The following is a 19,319-nucleotide window of genomic DNA, read 5'->3' as shown; positions in this document are numbered from 1 at the left end:
GTCGAGACACGGCACGGCTCAACTTAGCCGTTTACCAAAACAGAATGAGAAGAGCCTACAACCGAAGGGTCCACAAAAGGGACCTAAGAGTAGGAGATCTAGTCCTAAGAAAGTCGGCCGCCACCAACAAAGGAAACATCCATGACAAAATGACGGCCAACTGGGAAGGACCCTACAAAGTGGTTGAGGAAATGAGGCCGTGTACATACCGGCTGACAGACATGGAGAGAGTGCCTCTAATGAGCCACTGGAACACCGACAATCTTAGAAAATACTTCGTATAGCGGCGGAGGTGTCCGAGACCGTTGTGGGCACCCCAACGCTTGATTATATCTAATGAAGAATGTTCCAAGTTTCCTATCAAAATGAAGTGTCCCTCCCATAGTCATACCAAGATATTTACAACAGCAGTCAAAACGTAAACTCGATCACCTCGGCCAAAGCCGGGAGTGACGGGGAAACGCGACTTGCCCCACAATGATTGATCCAACATGCTTAGGAACGTATAAATACGGTTGAGAAATGCAAATCGGACGCCTCGGCCAGGCCGAGAGTGAAAGAGGAAGCGATCAACACGTCTCTGAGATACAAATTTGTCGCGCCAGTAACCCCGATTGCCTCGGCCAGACCAGGAGTGACGGGGACACAACGACCGATACGCTAACATGTTCACAACGGCGGTTGGGAAACGCAAATCTGACCGCCTCGGGCGGTGGAGGAAGCGACCGACACGCCAACATGTTTAAAAAACGTTAAGTACAGTTGAGTTACGCATTCTAACTGCCCCGGCTAGGCCGATGGTGGAAACAGAAAAGAAGCGCTCAATTAATAACGTAAGAAGACAACTCAGATGAAAATGAGATAAAGACCTCGGCCAAGCCGGAGGCAAAATAAACCAACTCTTATTAAAAATGTTCACAGGTAATACAAAGAAAGAAGTCGACGGCCGTCCCCATAGGGATAGCCTAAACACTACCTACAAAAGTTCAAAAAAGGAGAATGGTACAGCAAAAGGGTACAGACATAAAGACATGAAGTGCCAAACGATGGCAGGGAGGAAAGGCTCAATAGTTGGCCCCCGAACAGCTAAAGCTATCCGAGATGCCGGGTGAATCTGGTGACGACCGCCCGTCTCCCTATGCCTGTTGCTGCTCGCCACCGGCGACGTCGCAAAGATCGTCTTGATGGCGACCCAGAAGCCGACTTGGCGGCTTCGCTTCCAGTGCCTTTGCCCTCTCGGCTTCCTCCGGCCGCATTCACCTTTTCAAAGCACGGGCCGCCTTCTCGCAGCCTCCTCGGTGGCCCTCTTCGCCTCGCTCCTCCTCATGACCTTTGCCTCCGCGACCACCTTATCATCAAGCATTGTTCAAATTTTTGCCACGGGAAAGAGCCGTCGAGAAAGAGCTCTCGATTACTTCCCACAGCGGCTTCTTCGGCCTGGTCCCGGTATTGGGCGCACATGTTAGGGATGACGTCAGTTTGGAGCGTCTCAATGTCCTTCTCCCTCTGGTCGAGGATGGCCCTCGTGTTCCGATGCGCCTTCGACTGAGCCAGATACAGAGACTTCCATTCTTCCCTCTTCTTAACAGTAAAGTCGAAAGCAGGCTGAAGCTTGGCCAGCTCCTCCCGCAGCTTAGCGGCGTCAGCCTCCGCAGCCTCAACCTTGGCCCTCTCGGCTAGGACCGCCTTCTCAGCATCCTCCCTGAGCTTTCGCTCAGCGAGGAAATCATTTTCGGCGGCCTGGAAGTCCTTCTTCGCCTTCTCGGCCTCTTGCTTAGAAGCATCAAGCTCAAGCCTAAGCCGTTCAAGCGCAGGGGCGACTTGACCATGACCTTTTCTTGCTCCATAATGTGAGCACCGGCCACGTCAGCCCACTTCGCCAGCATCTTCCTAATCTGGGCGGGGGAAGGCTTCGGGGAGGAGGAGACGACGGCAGCATTCTTATCACCCGTCTGCACAGGCCGCTTCTCTAATAGCCATTCAGAGGGACCGGTAGACGGCGGCGGTTGATCTACAAAAAATTCGGACAAAGCATCCATGTCAACATTTTCGACATACGGAGAGCTGTCATCGGAACGCCTAATGAACCGGCTAAATCCCCGAGCCACGAGTTAGATCTGCACCAGGCTTGGCCTTCTTGGCTGGAGGACCCATTTCTTTGCCGGCCTCGGTATCAGTAGCAGCGGCAGCAGCAGACGCTGTCTCTTTTCTCTTACGTAAGAGAGGAGATTCCTCTGCCACGGTGACCTCATCTTCGATATCGACAACGACCACCACCTTCTCCTTTTGGACTGCAGGGATTGAAGGTTGAACTGAAGTTGACGCCGTCGCCGCCGAAGACGTTGCTTTTGGCTTTCGGCGCGGCACGTTACCGACGATCTTCCTCTGAGCCGCCCCCGCATCCAAAACCTTCAACTGCTGATCCATAAGGTCGTTTGGGGCCGGTCTGCGATCACGTGTCTCGGCCTTAGGATGCAAATCAACAACTTTCCCGTCCTTGTCAAGTCCTAACCTCTTGAGGGTCTCGGCAGACAGTTCCCGGCCAAAGCGGTCTGCAAAGGAAATGAAGCAAGAGTTAAGTAAAAGAAATAAATCAAAGTTCAAAAACAGAAACATTAAAAGAAGAGATGGGCCTCACACCGACCCCACTCACCCTGTTCGAGGGCCGGTATGAGGCCGACGTGGCAGAGCAGCTCATCCTGAAGAATGATCTGCGTCAGGGGGCATCCATCCCTTCGATGTCCCATCCTTCTCAGCCTCAAACAGCTTCATTGCCCGCCTTTCGTCCTCATTGAGATGGACCCTAAAGGCGTCCATCTTAAGCTTATTCCGGGAGACATATTTCTCACGCTCCCCCCGACTCTCACACCGCAAATTGACACGGTGCTGGAAGGACCGGGGCAGTGGATAATCCTTCGGAACCTCGACGTATACCCACCGCGCCTTCCAGTCCTTGCAGGAAGTAAGCTTAGAGACGGTGATATAACCCGGCTCAGTCTGTATGCTATACCACCCCGTGCCACCTTGGACGTTCTGTCGAAGGTGATGAAGCCGGCGGAAGAGGTTCACCGTTGGGGCCTCCCCCTTAAAGTGGCATAGCCACACAAAGCCAACTATCGTTCTAATGGCCAACGGATGCAGTTGTGCCACAGCGACGTTCATTATTTTAATTATGGCAGCAACGTATGCATTCAGAGGAAACCGGAGCCCATACTCCAGGTGTCTGATGTATACGCCGATACAACCCGGGGGAGGGCAACAGACGGCCTGACCCTCTTTAGGAATAACAATCCTATACTCCCTGCCGAAGGAGAAATGATGTTCGAAAAGTTCGAACAGAACAAGCGGCGAACTTGTTGGTCCAAGCACGATCAGGGCCGATCTTACAGGCGTCGCCGTGATCCAAGAGATGCGGCCTCTCCTCATCGGAATGAGTCCTTTCCTCATCATCACCATCATCATCAACATCCTCACCGTCATCATCACCATCATCATCATCCTCGAAACCCTCCATAAATTTGGGATCAACCTCAGGAGAAGGAGACCTAGGGCCCCCGGACCTTATCGGGATGGCGGCCAGTGCCTCCTCTTCATCAGGGCGCGACGGGGAACCCCCCTGGCGCAGGATTACTAGGTCCGGCATTAGCAGAAGACATGCCAACGAATATTTAACAAGAAAAAAGATTGAAGAATTTGTTTGATTACCTTGGAAGCAAATGTTACACCGAGTAACGCTTCGAGAAATTAGAAAGAGAAAGGAACTCTGCGAAAGAAAAACTAAACGAGAGGAATTTTTTTTTAGAAAATGAAATTTGGAAGGCCAAAATGAGGGGCTAACTGCCCTATTTATAGAGCAAAGCCCACTCAATCCGACCAATCAGGGCAAAGCCCATGAAGCGTCAACCAATCAACGCTGAGCCACGTGTCAAGCATGCAGCCATGGAAGGTCAATCGACAAACAGTTACAAAACTTCTTCAACACGCTCCTTGACAGAATGCCAATCGACGTATCTTCTTCAACACGATCCTTGGTATCTACTTGCCAAACGGCCCGCTGTTCAAACGAGCTTGGCAGCACCGGCTGGGGGCAATCAAAAGCACACGGCACTCACAACCTCGGTCTCGGCCAGCGCCATTTTCTTTTCCACATTTGATGCCCTTTACACATCCATGTGGAGGGGGGATACGGTACGGCTTGAGCAGAGCCAAGCCGAGGAAGAAGAAGTCGGGGAAGAAATTTTTTACTTACGCAGAATACGCTCAACACTCATCGAAGGTCCATACCACGGCATAGACTACGCTGGGGGAAATTTGATGGGGCATATTCTGCACCCGCTGACCGAGTCAACATATTGAGCAAGGTCAAAGATATCCACAGCAAGTCAACGACTTAGACAGCCTTACCGACGCAGCCAGTCGGCCTGTCACTTGGGTCTCGGCTAGGCAACTAGCCAGCCGGGATACACATCCGCGTACTCACATCCAAGACCCCTCGGCATGGAGTCAACAGGGCCCGCCGGCCTGCCATGGGTCCCCCGGCCGAGGGTAGAACAGTCTTTCCACCTGCTAGCCACTTGGCCACTTGGCCACTACGTGACAAAAGGTGAAAGCCTATAAATACTCCTCAACCCTCATTGAGGAAAGGATCCGAAAATAAGCTAATAATCCACACTAATCTGGTATAAACTCCCTTATCTCTCTACAATATTCCTTGTGCCAAGTAACACACAACTTAATCCCTTTAAGTTTACTGACTTGAGCGTCGGAGTGAGTTCGCTCGGTGCCAAGCCGAGCCCTCAGTTTGTTCATTGTTTCAGGAGAGGCCGAAAGGAAGAGTCAAGCAAAGCCATCATTCTACAAGCTTACGTGGTAACAAATCTGCTCTGGAATTACACCCGGAACAATAAGAATAATATTAATAATAGTAATAGTTGGTATTTCCTATAATAGTAATAAGGTAATAGTTTCCTAATTAGTATCTTGTACACCCTAAACCTAGACTATAAACACTTCCAGCCCAAACTCTACTAGCAAATGAATAATCACGGAAAAGATGATCAGGCGTTTCAGTTTCAAGTGTTACTATGACTTTGAGTAGTGCTACTCTTAAAGGTTTGAATTTTCAACAGTCCATCTTGTTTTTTACTTATTTCGAAAGTATATTTTTTGTTGCAAATATTTTCTTATCCAGTTTTTGGATTCCGCTAGTTACTCTTAGAGAGTTAACCTCAAAAGCAATAATGACAATTGCTCCGCCTTTCTTATAAAATATGAAATAATGAAATCAGTATTAAAACCACTAACGTAAATTAAAAATAATGAATCTAATCCGATAATAACACTTTAGTAACACCACAATAACACTACAGTAATACCATAATAACGTTACAGTAACATCATAATAACACTACATTAACACTACAATAACACTAGACTAACAATACACTACAATAACACTATACATTTAACACTAGAGTAACACTACATTAACACTGAGTTATAACACTAGTATAACACTACTATAGCACTACAATAACACTACAATAACACTAGGCTAACACGGGTCTTTCAAGTTCGATTATTAATCAAGTCATTTTTCCTATGTGTCATTGTCATTCCTGTGTTATTCTTATGTTATTCCTGCGTTACTCTTGTGTTATTTTTGTGTTGCTCCTGTGTTATTCCCGTGTTATTCTTGTGTTACTCCTGTGTTATTGTTACCCTAGAATACTTATTGTTATTCCTATGTTATTCTTGTGTTACTCTTGCGTTATTCCCGTGTTATTCTTGTGTTAATCTGTGTTATACCCGTGTTATTCTTGTGTACTCACGTGTTATTCCCATGTTATTATTGTGATACTCTTGTGTTATTATTGTGTTACTCCTATGTTATTTCCGTGTTATTCTTGTGTTATTCCCGTTTTACCCGTACTTCCAAGCGTTAAAAGAAGTTATTTTTTCAAATTAGTAATGCTTTGATAAATGTATAGTACACTTTATACGAAGAAATAGCAAAACGATAAATACTCAAAAAAACGATTTGTAATAGAAAGAGATAATAACAATGACAAGTAAAAATGCAAACCGAGTATAATCCTCCAAATAATGGGCAATTTCCACAAGAGGAAGGAATGAGTTACAATATGAAGCATGCAAATTCTCATTTGTGACGGGATTTTTTTCGTCACAAATTGTGATGGACCCAAATATAACCTTTTTAATGAGAAAATGTGACCATTATTTAATAAGTAACATTTTATGAGTGGTTACTTTTTATCTTAAAGTAGTTATATTTAGAGCCGTCACAAGAGTGACCAATTGAGTAAGTAATGAAGAAGGAATTCCTTTATCCACAGCAAATTGAAGCACATAACTAGCAGCCTAGCAGCAATATTAATTCTACTCCTATAACCTACTCTGCTTCTGTCATTTTTTTTGAAAATCTGTTTTCTCACCACTAGTTATTAAGTACTCCGTATAACATTTTAAAATCAACACTTCCATACATACTAAAAATCAACACACTCGGAATTGCGTCTCCAACAAACTCCATCATCTCCGTGATCACGAGCAACAATCCAGTATTGTGAAACCCCGCAAATATACCAACGTAAAACAAGCAAAAGTAAAGTGGAATTTAGGAAATTTTTGAAACTTTTTAAAGTTTAAAGCGTGGGTTCAATAAAACCTACAACATAGATAAAGTATGCGGAAATGAAATTAGGTTCATACAAACATGATAGTTAAAAATGGGGAAAATATATCCCTCGAATGACAAGACGATAATGGGTAAGTCTAAGCAATCCTACTAAGTAGACTACTAATCCAGGGTGCTCGCTAGCGGCTAGCTCACACGTCTAAACCCCACACATCCAATCTTCACAAACCTATCATTCAGGTAAACATGAAAGCCACAGTCAGTGGGGAGTAACTCAAGGTTCTCCCAGCCACAATATGTCAAAACACAAATAACAAGGAACTCAAATATGTACATCATATAAGGCAATACAAATGACATGAACATCAAAAGATCTATAATTAAACATGTCAATTAAATGAGAGGGAAACAAGATAGATCAATATTAGCATATTAAAGACTCAACTATTCATAGACATAAGTACATAAGATAAGAAGGCAAATAATAACATAGTCATCATCACTTAATCGCGAGCTCGAATTCCAATGAAATATGACAAATGCAAATTATCCAAACCATGCAAGACCTTCACTACTCAATCAATATAATTCCCCTGGTAAGACGATAATAATGATCACAATAACTCAGTCCTAGTCTAAATCTGGCCAGACTCTCGAGACAGAACGGTTCCCGATTCGACATGCGGCAGATTGGTCCGCATCCAAGACTCGATCGACAGAACGGAAGTCGAGTACCCACATTAGGGTGAACGGCACGAAAGGGGCGGAAGAAATGAGATAACCCAATACTTGGCAGAACGGCATAAGTAGGGCGTAAAGATAAGTCAAGCAATAGGCATAGCATAATGGCATTTTCACAAGAATACGACTCAACCAAATAAATATTCGAAATGGCATGATTCAATTTGGAGAGGGAAGAATAAATGTAATGAGCAAATAATAATCCAAGTAAGATATTCCATGCCAAATTATACTCATAAACATGAATAAGTAACTCATTTCTCAAATACTTGTCACTTGAATAAAAATGTAAATAAATGGAAATAGACCATTTATATTAAGCAAGGTAAGAATTGAATTATAAATGACCCAAGTGCAAGATAAATTATTTATTACTTACAAAGCATGTGTTCCGGGTGTAATTCCAGAGCAGATATTCGTTACCACTCGTAGCTTGTAGAATGTCGTCTTTGGTAGAATCCTTCTTTCCTTAATTGTTCCTCTCGGCCTCTCCTGCAACAATGAACGAACTGAGGGCTTAACTTGTGCCAAGCGTACTCACTCCGACGCTCAAGTCAGTAAACTTAAGGGATAAGTTGTTACTTGGCTGAAAGTATATTGTGGAGAGATAAGGAAGATAATACCAGGTGAATAGTGTTTCTTAGGTTAGGTTGTGGATCCTTTCCTCAATGAAGGTTGAGGAGTATTTATAGACTTTCACCTTTTGTCACGTAGTGGCCAAGTGGCTAGCAGGTGGAAAGACTGATCTACCCCCTACCGAGGACCTAAAGGCGGCCGGCGGGCCCTGTTGACTCACCGCCGAGGGGTCTTGGATATGATCGCGGGTATGTGTCCGGCGAGTTGCCATCCGAGACCAGCCGACTGAGCCGACGGGTCGATCGGCTAGTTGTCTAAGTCGTTGACTTGCTGTGGATATCTTTGACCTTGCTCAATATGTTGACTTGGTCAGCGGTGCAGAATATGCCCCATCAGCATGAATAGATAAATGGAACTCATATTATAATGAAAACATGTCATTTCATATAACTATGACATAATTAAGTAATAAATTCCACCTTCACAGTTCATGTGAGAAAAATATATAAATGAACGATAATTATTGAATTACGTTATATAAAACACGAGATGGAATTTAAATAATTCAAATAATCCAAATTGCGCCAAAACAAATCTTCTACACGACTCCAAGGGGGCGTTTTGGGGCAGCCTTACACGGCTCACTACCACCCACAACCACCATTAGACCACCCCACCCAAGCCACCATGGTTAGGGCAGCCTAGGCACGGCCAAGGGTGGTGGTTGTGTCAGCCAAAGGGGGAAGAAAAGGTGGCTGGAAAACAGGGGAAGAAAGGCATGAAAACAAGCATAAAAAAGGTAGCTTAGCAACTCATCGTGAGACCATCTTAAGACGGATTTTAAGCATCATACAAGACGGAAATTAACCATAAAAATGACCCATATCATACTTGGATATACACTAGAGACGGAAGTAAACAAATTGGCTCAAATGCAAGCTAAAAACCCGTCTAAAAACAGCCCCAAACATGGCTCGACACAACCCCTTATTCGACCAAAACCACATGTTGAACCCGTCTTAAGACGAGTTTTTAAGCATACAAAAGATGAAATCTTTTCCATACAAATGACCCAATTCATACATGGATATGCACTTGAGACGGAAATAAGAAAGTTGGGCCGAACCACCAACCAAACTTGACCAAAAACCGTGTATAAGACCGTCTCACAGTCCCATTTTCATGTTTTTGAGCAGCCCCTTATGAGCTATATTTCGACCCCCATCAAGAAAAGGTTTAAGACGGAATTTAACACGATAAATTCAAGCATACAAGTATTCCAATATTGCCCAAACAACCCACCATATTACCGAGTAAACACGGTCCAAAAACTAGCACAAGTTGTGACGGAATTTCACATATAAAACACAAGGCACTAAAATATTTCAAGCAAGCATATAAGTCGAGTATTATTCCGATACATTCAACCATTCAACTGAGAAAAGCATAAAGAACCAATCTTTAACATACAAAGGCATGAAAAACGACATATAAGGGCGAAAGTTAACATATTTGTCGAGTAACCTATCACCGTTACCTCGAAAGCTCTCTAATCTTCAAGTGAGTGGTCCACAATGTAAGATTCTCCCTCCGGGTCTTCAAATTCTTCACCTAAACGCTAGAAAACGTGTTGTTTAAGACAAAAACCGAGTTGTCTTTAAGACGACATTTTTTTAAAACCTCCACAAGAGTGCAACTTTATTACCTAGAAAGATGGAGGATGGAAAGGGGAAGAGAATGGCGCAAGAATTAGCTAAAATGGTCGAGAAACGGAAGAGAAATCTAGGTTTGAAGGTGGTAGTTTGGAGCTTCCATGGAGTTGTATTGTTTGCTGTGTTTGGACGACGGGTGAAGAAGCAACAAACAAAAAACAAAAAAAATGAAATTGTACGTGTGTGTGAGAGGAAGAGCGTAATAAAATAATAAGAGTAGGTGGAGTGTTGTCGATTTGTGGTTGGTCCGAATTTAACCTAGACTTAAAAGACAAAAGTGACGGTCTTTTACTAGACGGAATTACGTCTTAAGTCTACTATAACTCAAGACGGAAATTATTATTATTATTATTATTATTATTATTATTATTATTATTATTATTATTATCCGACTAAAATATATATATTTTTATATAAATTAAGCTTAAAAATATAATTAATTAAATTAAGCAACATCTTTATAAAAACGGATTTAAAATATAAATAAAATAATAAAATGGCTAATTAAATTATAAATGCCAAAAGGAAAAATTCGCGGGTGTTAAAAGTATCACCGTCCAAACACCACAATTGCAGCTCGAAAATCGAGCTCAATCCATCTAATGTAACCACGAGCTCCTATTTCGTACCACCATTTCACTATTCCGGCAAGGAGCCCGACGTGTACCAATCACTTGCAACATTAGCAGCCAAGTCCACTATCTCACCTCTCCTTCGTGACCAGCCTCACTCAACCTGCGCCCTGCTCAAGCTCACATTATCCTCGATACTCCTTCTCCTCCGTGACTCCGACACAAGCTTCCCTAATTTTGACATCTAAATCCAGCGACAAAATTCAAGACCACTCAATTATATGTCCATTGTAATAGACCCGAATGTGATGGTTAGATGATCTAACAGTCTTAATCTCCTGACTGCAGACTTGTTTGATTGACCTAATCCAAACGAGTAATGACTCCATTTTAACTATCCTCAACTGAAGCTCGGAAATTGATTTGTTGCAACCTCTTGAGAAGCTTAGGTGATCTAACCCAAACCTGAATGCAAACATATTCAAATGATCTAATACAAACAAAATTGTTAGTGTATTTGTCATGCACTCGTATCCAAACCAATTGACCTACTTTAAAACAAGATAAATACTCTTCAGAATTATATGATTACAAAATCAATACAATTGTAGACGAAATACACAAGCTCTAAAACATAGTCAACTTAGGGTTTCAATATTTTGTGGTAATTAAAATGAAAAAAAATTGAAGAGTAAATAACAAATCTAATCCAGCAATTGTAACAACAAATACCTTGAAATCGTGATTAACCTGGTCGATGGAGGAATCAGAGGCTAGTTTATGAATCTTGGAGCTTTGTTCAAGTAGAGATGGTAACGACATCTCCGCCACCATTGATTCGCTCATTCATATTTTGAATCCAAGAGATTGAGTGAAAAGTGGTGCGTGAATTTTGGGATTAGGGTTCAATTGATCTGTGTATTGAGAAATTTTAAATTGTGGAAAGAGCGATGTTAAAGTGAAGTGATTTTGTTCGGGGATGAGGAAGCAATGTATATATGGAGCGAGTGAAATTAAATCTGGATCATTGGTCTCTAATATAATTCAATGGTTTAGATTTGTGAGCACAAACTCAGCATAAGAAACTAAACTGACAAGATCTCAACTCATTCTCTCTCTCTCTCTCTCTCTCTCTCTCTATATATATATATATATATATATAATATATATATATATATATATATATATATATATATATATATAATCAGGATCTCGTGCGAACTATATTAGGGTGCGAACCGTACGAACTAGTGTATATGGGCCAATTTTAATATCTAACCAAAAATAACACACCACCTCTCGTATTCTGTTAATATCCAAAACAAACTAACCTTTATTCCAGTACCATTCCTCCACCTACGACAACCAACACGTCATTACATCCCTCACGGCGGCGCCGGCGTCAGCACTCGACCCCACCACACACCGCACGACCATCTTTTTCTGACAACGACCACCAAACCAACTTTTCACTCATCGCTACTCTTAAATTCGCGAACTCCATTCATTTTCAACGCCGTTAACCACAGTCAGACGAGCCACACATCTCAAATTTCCCGATAACACACGCACGACCTATCTCGTAAACCGTCGGCGATTATGTTGGCTAGATTTATCTATTTTGTGTTGTTTTTATATTAGATCTGAAGATTTTGAAATTAATTAGTCAACAAGTGATGTCGCCGGAAATTTATGGGATGGCCAGTGACGTGTCATCTGAGTTGGTCATGGTCGTCCCTAGGATCGTTGTGAAGTACGACTATGATGGAAGAAAAAGAAAGGGCAAGTTGTAATGGCGTCTGAATTTTTAGAGCAATGTCGTTGGTGAGGGCGTGGGTTGCCAGTGATATCGCCGGCAATTTTTGGGCTGGTTTGGTGGTGTCGTTACTGGTGTGGAGAGCAGGCGGTAATGTTTGGTTCGTGGATGCGGCAAAAGGGGAGCGACGATGGCGAACGAGAATGTGAGTTCGTTGGTTGCTGTGGTGTGTGGCGACTGTTGGTTGTGGTGGTGGTTCAAGTGGGTGTCGGGTTTGTTGATGGTGGGGACGGTGTTGGTTATGGGGTTAGTTCTGGAATGGTGGTGGCCGTGCTGGAAGTAGGTGTGGTCGTGGTAGTGTTCGGTGTGGCTGGTGGTGGTTGTGGCGGCAGGGCAGGTTGTGGTGTCACTGTTGTGGCGATGGGTTTGGTGGATATACAAAATACCAAGCCGGATACATACTGTATTACTACCGGATACGTACGGTATTACTACCGGATATGCATGGTAATGGTGGGGGCAGTAGTGATGGCAACGACGATGGATACACAAAATACCACCCTAGATACACTTGGTATTACTACCAGATACATGTGTATCCGGTACTAATACCATGCGTATCCGGTTAGTAATATAATGTGTATCCGGAAGTATAAACTTGTGTATCCAGAAGTATTTATACTATGTATCTGAGAAGTATTGTGTATCTGTGAAGTATTATACTGTATCTGAGAAGTATTATACTGTGTATTTGAGTAGTTTGTACAGTTCGCACCGTAACTTAGTTCGTAGTCGAACCCCCCCCTATATATATATATATATATATATATATATATATATATATATATATATATATATATATATATATATATATATATATATATATATATATATATATAGAATCAGGATCTCGTGCGAACTAAATTACGGTGCGAACGTGCATTTAACTAATAAGAACCATTGGATTAAACAGATGAAAGGAAGGTCCAGATTATATCTTAATATAACCTGTATCACGCTATATGTATCCCCATCTAATATTTCTTATCCCCTTTCCAATACCTCCAATAATCTCCACCGTTGATCACCCCATATCACCGCCGGAGCTCCGGCATAAACCTTGCCGGTGCACCACCAGAGCTCCCTGGCAAGTGGTTCTTGAACTCCCTGCATTCTTCTTTTTTTATACCTCTTCACCATCTTAACCACGTTTGCCGGTGTTCTTGCCGCATCACCACCACAACGATAGTTAATTTTCAGTCGAAATGGAGTTTATTTGATTCGAAATCTTTCAATAATATCATTGGTCTGGTTAATTTTTTGAAGATCTTCTTTGTTTTTCATAGATCCATGATTCAAATCACAATTTTGTTGTAAAAAAAATGAGATCTATGGTGGTTTTCGTGGCGCGTCGATCGAACCATGGTGCCTAGGTGGTGCGAGAATAAGCAACAATGAAATTGTAGATGCCGCGGTCTGATGTTTAATGGAGTATTCCGTTGTGGTGGAGAGAGGAACGGAGTTGAATGTGATGGTTTTCATGGTAGTGATAATATTGTGTTACTTGTAGATACACATATCGACTTATGTATCCAGAAGATAAGAAGTCGCCAACGTGACTTTGTGGGTTGATTTCAGTTGTTGTGGTGGTGAGAGTACTCGTTGCCGACGTCATCAGGTGGTCGATATAAGGGATAGTGGTGGTGTAGGGCGGCTATGTTGAGGTCAATTAAGTGGGGCGCTAACTAAACACTCACGTAAGGAGAAAGAGTGGTGGTGTTAAGGTCCGGTACACATGGTATTACTAGAAGATACACAAATCGATTTGTGTATCCAGTAGTAATACCTTGTGTATATCAGGTAATAATATATGTATCCACTAGTAATACCATGTGTGACAATATGTGGTCATAGTCGGTAGTGATGGTGGTGGTGTATTGTGGTGTCACCGGTGATGTCGCCTTTGTAAGTTTAAATGGTTGTCGGGGCTGATGGCGGGAATGGAGTTTAACTTATAGTTGGGTTGCAATGCTTGACCGTCATCAGGAGTAGTACACAACACAATATGTGTATCTAGGGGTACTTACATGTGTATCTGAATTAGTGAATATGTGTATCGGACATTAGGCAGGATGTGATCATGCGTACATATACTAGTGTACTCATACTTGTAATATTTATGCATAACATAAATTAGTGAAAAATTCAAAGACATTAATCATATATGTAGGTCATTAAGCCATTTCACTAGTGAGAAGTTTTGTTTATAGATTAATAATATTGATTTTATTTTGTTTGGTATCATTAAGTTGCTACACACTTACCTTTAGTTCCGCTTCGTTTTGACCAAAAAAAACACTTACCTCTAGTTAGTTAGATATACTCTTTTAAGTTGCTCGATATACTATTTTAAGTTGTTAGATGTGCTTCTTTAAATTGTTAGATACATACCTTTAGCTAGTTAGATACACTACTTTAAATGGCTAGGTACATACTTCTAACTAGCTAGATACACTTTTTTAGGTTGTTAGATATTTACCTTTAACTAGCTAGATACACTTCCTTAAGTTGCTAAATTCATAATAAAGGAACGACGTGTCAATGCACCCTTAGTCCAAAAATTGGCTATCGACTAAAATGTATCGGTCTTTGTAGTTGCGGAGTCACGATACAACTAGTATAAACTGATTGAATTTTATTTTAAAGTTAAATTAACATAAACTAAGTTAATTTAACGTAACATAAATTAATTTAAGTGAACTTATTTTATTGTAACTTATAAATTTAATTGAACTATACAACCTAACTTGAATTGAATTGAAGTGAAATATGGCACTGCAACTCGACTTCACTCATAACTAGTGTATTAAATTATCATTTATCTCAGTAGTATACAACTATACACGGCAAGATATAAAGAATGAGAAAACTAAGGCCAAACAACAAAGAGTTGTTTTTATATCACAATGAATCAGTGTATAAAACCCTGAATAGAGGTTTGATAAAAACGACTTAAATTATACATTCCACAATGTAGAGTACCAAAAGCTGGAGCACAAACTTAATCACAATTTCCTCAAATAAAATATCGTCTTTGTTGTAACAAAGATGGCTCATTCTGCCTATATACTCATATCAGTGGCGCCACCTGAACTTGATCTCTTAACTGAATAACTGATCAGCAGCATCGTGAGAGTCGGAATCATAGTCAGAGTTGATGATCTGAAAGATGGGATCACTGAAGACTCTTAAGCTTGGTATAATTATAACCGGCAGCTCTAGCTATAGTTTTTGAAGTGGTTCTTAAGCAGTTTTGGAGCTTACGCCTTTTCATTCCCATATGACTGCAAAATAATGTCGGCACACATGCTATTCCGACTGCTACCATGGTTGATCACGTAGAAGCACACTACCATCACCACCACTTGAGGCATCAACTTTTCATTGAAACAATGAAGCATTTTTAGAAACTCTTCGACACTTACTTCATACAAAAGCTATGCTAATGCAATTTTAATATGCTATACTAGTAGATCAGTACCTTACTATTAAGAGAAATCCTACTTTTCAACACAAATGTAGTTCAAGTCAATCATACTAGAAATGCGAGTCTCCTGAATAACGATTCATAATGACATATCTTTTCACCACGGACACCAATACTCATATAGTCATACCATGTTATTTTATAGAGGTATTTGGGTCAAATAAGAATGTTATGTACTTAAATCCGTACGTATTTGGGTTTAAACTTGAAATTATGAGTTCTCATAAGCAGTAGCTGAATGCTTGCAGGTATAAGCGCGATAAAATCAGAATCTAGGCATGGGAGAGCCAACAAAAAGCAAAACTGGAAGAAGAGTAGAGGTGAATTGAGGTACTTCTATCTAGCTTTCTCATTTGGTCAAATACCAAATTGCATAACTCATGAAAACATCATATATTAGGTGATGTTTGTTTTCATTGTCGACAAATTTTCTAAGAAGTTTTATGCGAGAGTTAATAATTGGAAAAAAAGAGTCTTTCGTACTTAACTAGGGACTATAGAATGTTCACTATTTTACTGTAGTAAACATAGAATGTTCATATTTTGTTATGGATGTCACTAGGCGAAAGTTGAACGGTTGAGAACAGACTCTCAAGCAAAGATGATGAAAAAGATTGCAAAAGCTAGGAAAATATCAGAAGAAAAGCGAGCAGCAGCAGAAGCCGGAAAGAGGCGTCAGGCCGAGAAAACTGCAGCTCAAGCTGAATATATCCGGCAAACTGGTCGCATCCCATCTAATGATTTTGTATGTTGCGGATTATTTTCATAGAATTCTTTTTAGATTTTCATAGAAAAATGTGGAGGGTAATTGAAAAATACGCCCTTATGACAACTACAATGCATAAAAGCTTCAGAAAGAACCGACAACAGAAGACTCGACATGAAAAGGACTAACAACAGAAGCTTCAAAAGAACTAACAACAGAAGCTTGAACTACACACTTCAAATCTTAAAAGCTAGAGAAACAAGCAAAAACCATCAACATTCCAAAATCAAATAAGGAACAGAGATGATTACGTGCAAGCGCATAAGTTTGGTCAAACTAGAGCAGATACATACAAGAGTAGTCTTTTGAACTTGGGATTTCCACAATCATCACCAAAAGTAAGAGTACCTTAAAACTAACATATTTAATCAAAGATTGTTCCATCGAATTATATGCTAGAAAAATTGTTCTAAAGAATTGAACTTTGCTCCAAAAACATGCTAGCTACTTTATAAAGTGTCGTAAAATTCATTAACCATTACCTTTACCTTTTACACTACGAAATACTCTCTTTGAGCAATTGTTGAAACATCTTGTTCAACTTTAACATCTGCAATTTCATTCACAAGACAAAACCTAATTCAAATTAAAGTTACTATTTTAAAAATAAGGGTACTAGAGAAAACAATTCATACACAAAGAAGCATAACTAGATGAAATGGTTAAAGTAAAACTTTAAATGATAAATCTTAATTACCCACCGGCGCAGATCAATTGACTTCATCAACATCGATGATGTCAAATCCTTGATTGAACGATGACAACCGATACGTGTCTTTACCAAGATACACTCCTTTAAATTGTTAGATACATGTCTTTACGTTACTAAATACATGCTACATACACATCTATGAAAAGCAAGATACACTTCTTTAAATTGCTAGATACATGTATTTACCTTGTTAGATACACTCATTTACCTTGCTAGATACGCATCTATGACAAACTAGATTCATCCCTTTAAATTTCTAGATACATGTCTTTACCTTGTTAGATACACTCATTTACCTTGCTAGATACGCATTTCTGACAAACTAGATACACTCCTTTAAATTGCTAGATACATGTCTTTCCCTTGCTAGATACACTCCTTTACCTTGCTAGATACGCATCTCTGACAAGCTAGCTACACTTCTTTAAATTGCTAGATACAAGTCTATACCTTGCTAGATACATGCCTTTACCTTGCTAGATACATGCCTTTAACTTGTTCATGGTCCACAATACTTGGGATTATGTAAATCTCCAAGTATTTAGTTATATTATGTACTACAAAAAGTCTACAGACTACTGCTTAAATAATGGAAAAATTAAGCTTCAAGTTCACTTAGTGAAACTTGGCTAAATTTATCCCCAATTGTATGGCTTTATTTATGCCTTTATGTAACCAAGTTTCCACTTCAGTACTGTCAAATTAAAATATGAAAATGAGATTTTGCTACCGGGTGGTACCAAATATCGATACCACCTTCTCACATAAACATGTCGGGTCCATTAAAATGATAGACTACGCAAGTGCGTGTGAGAGGCCTAGTCTCGGTACTACTGGTGTCGCCCTATCAGTACATAATCATAAGAGCCAACGAAATAGAATAAATTTGAATAGATAAATCTAAAAAGGAATACCCGAATATCTCTGGATAAAGGATGGGAGCAAAGAATTCCAGTACAAGTACGATCAGATAAAAGTAATTGGTCAACTCCATTAGCTAACTGATCAGCACCACCTTGACCAATAGATGTCGCCAATGTTGTCAGGATCGGGATTCTACTTTGGATCGATGGAGAGGGTAGGATCGAATTGGTAGAATCGGATCGTAGAATCGCAAGATTCTACAAACTCACTAAATATAATTTTTTATTTGGTAAAAACATATAATTGAAAAACAAAACACTTATTTATTAATACTTATTCATAAAATATTGGTAATTAATGATTTTAGTATCATTGTATGAACAACTTACACGAAATTTGGGTTTTACGGTGTCATTATATAAAAATATATATTAATTTTTTTTATCATGGAATCGGATCGTAGGATCGTAAAATCGTAGGATCGTATTATGATCTCATCTCTAGAAATTTTCAAATTAATAGGATCGTAAGATTCTACAACTATGATAGAATCGTAGGATCCAGGATCGGTCAAGCATTTTTTGATCGTAAAATCGTAGAATCGTTGGATCGAATCGCGATTCTGACAACAATGGATGCCGCCTTTGCCAATGCGGATGCTGCTGCCGCTTTCTTACCTCTGTTCGCCGATGTCGCTGCCTTCTTCAGCTCCGCCTTCTTCTTGCTTGCGTCAGACACCATTTTTCTGCCAAAATTAATTAATTAATTAATTGAAAACAATTAGAACAATAATTAAATTCAATTGCGATTAGTGATAATTAAGAAGAATAAGAAGAAGAATAAGAAGAGGAACAAAAGTGTAAATTGGGGATTTTGAAGTTTACTACTGGTGTCGATCTATCCCTACGCAAGTGAGTTTGAAGTTTTAATCAAATTGGGGATTTTTTTAGGGTTAGCATTTGGATCAATTTAGTGATTGAATAAGAAGTGATTATGTGATTTAAAAGGAAATTGTACCTAGAACGATGGCATTGAGATGTGAATGTAGAAAAAGGGTAGAAGGTGGAATCCAATCGACTACTATGCTTGTCACCGCCGATGGATTAGGTAGCCGCGGCTGGTTGGTGGTCGTGGTGTCGACAGCATGCGGCGTAGGCACGGGTATGTGAGTGGGTATGTGACTGTTGAGTGGGAAGGGGAGGATAAAGGAGGAGAAGAGAGAGGGGTTATGTATTGATTGAGAAATAACGCGGGGCTTCCATGTTGACTTTTAATCTAAAGGTTATTATTATTAAGTTTAGTTAAATGACGTTAAGATAGTTAAATACGGGATCCCCTATATATATATATATATATATATATATATATATATATATATATATATATATATATATATATATATATATATATATATA

General features: G+C 40.3%; 1 long non-coding RNA gene across 2 annotated transcripts; it reads right to left on the bottom strand.

The window, feature by feature from the left end:
- Positions 1–6,179: 6,179 nt before the first annotated feature.
- On the bottom strand, positions 6,180–11,221 carry LOC141627319 (uncharacterized). 2 transcript variants are annotated; one of them, XR_012536890.1, is made up of 4 exons: positions 10,992–11,221; positions 9,513–10,724; positions 7,779–7,891; positions 6,195–6,887 (listed from the first exon to the last, which is right to left on the bottom strand). It is a non-coding gene; the product is annotated as an uncharacterized LOC141627319 (long non-coding RNA). The 2 variants fall into 2 exon arrangements; XR_012536889.1 differs by having other exon boundaries at positions 6,180–6,887; positions 9,513–11,221.
- Between the last annotated feature and the right edge of the window lie 8,098 nt (positions 11,222–19,319).

The sequence above is a fragment of the Silene latifolia genome, chromosome Y (genome assembly GCF_048544455.1).
Source record: "Silene latifolia isolate original U9 population chromosome Y, ASM4854445v1, whole genome shotgun sequence".
In the NCBI taxonomy this organism is placed as follows: Eukaryota; Viridiplantae; Streptophyta; class Magnoliopsida; order Caryophyllales; family Caryophyllaceae; genus Silene; species Silene latifolia.
Note: the sequence above shows the minus strand (reverse complement) of the source record. Positions and strands in the feature narration are given on the sequence as shown.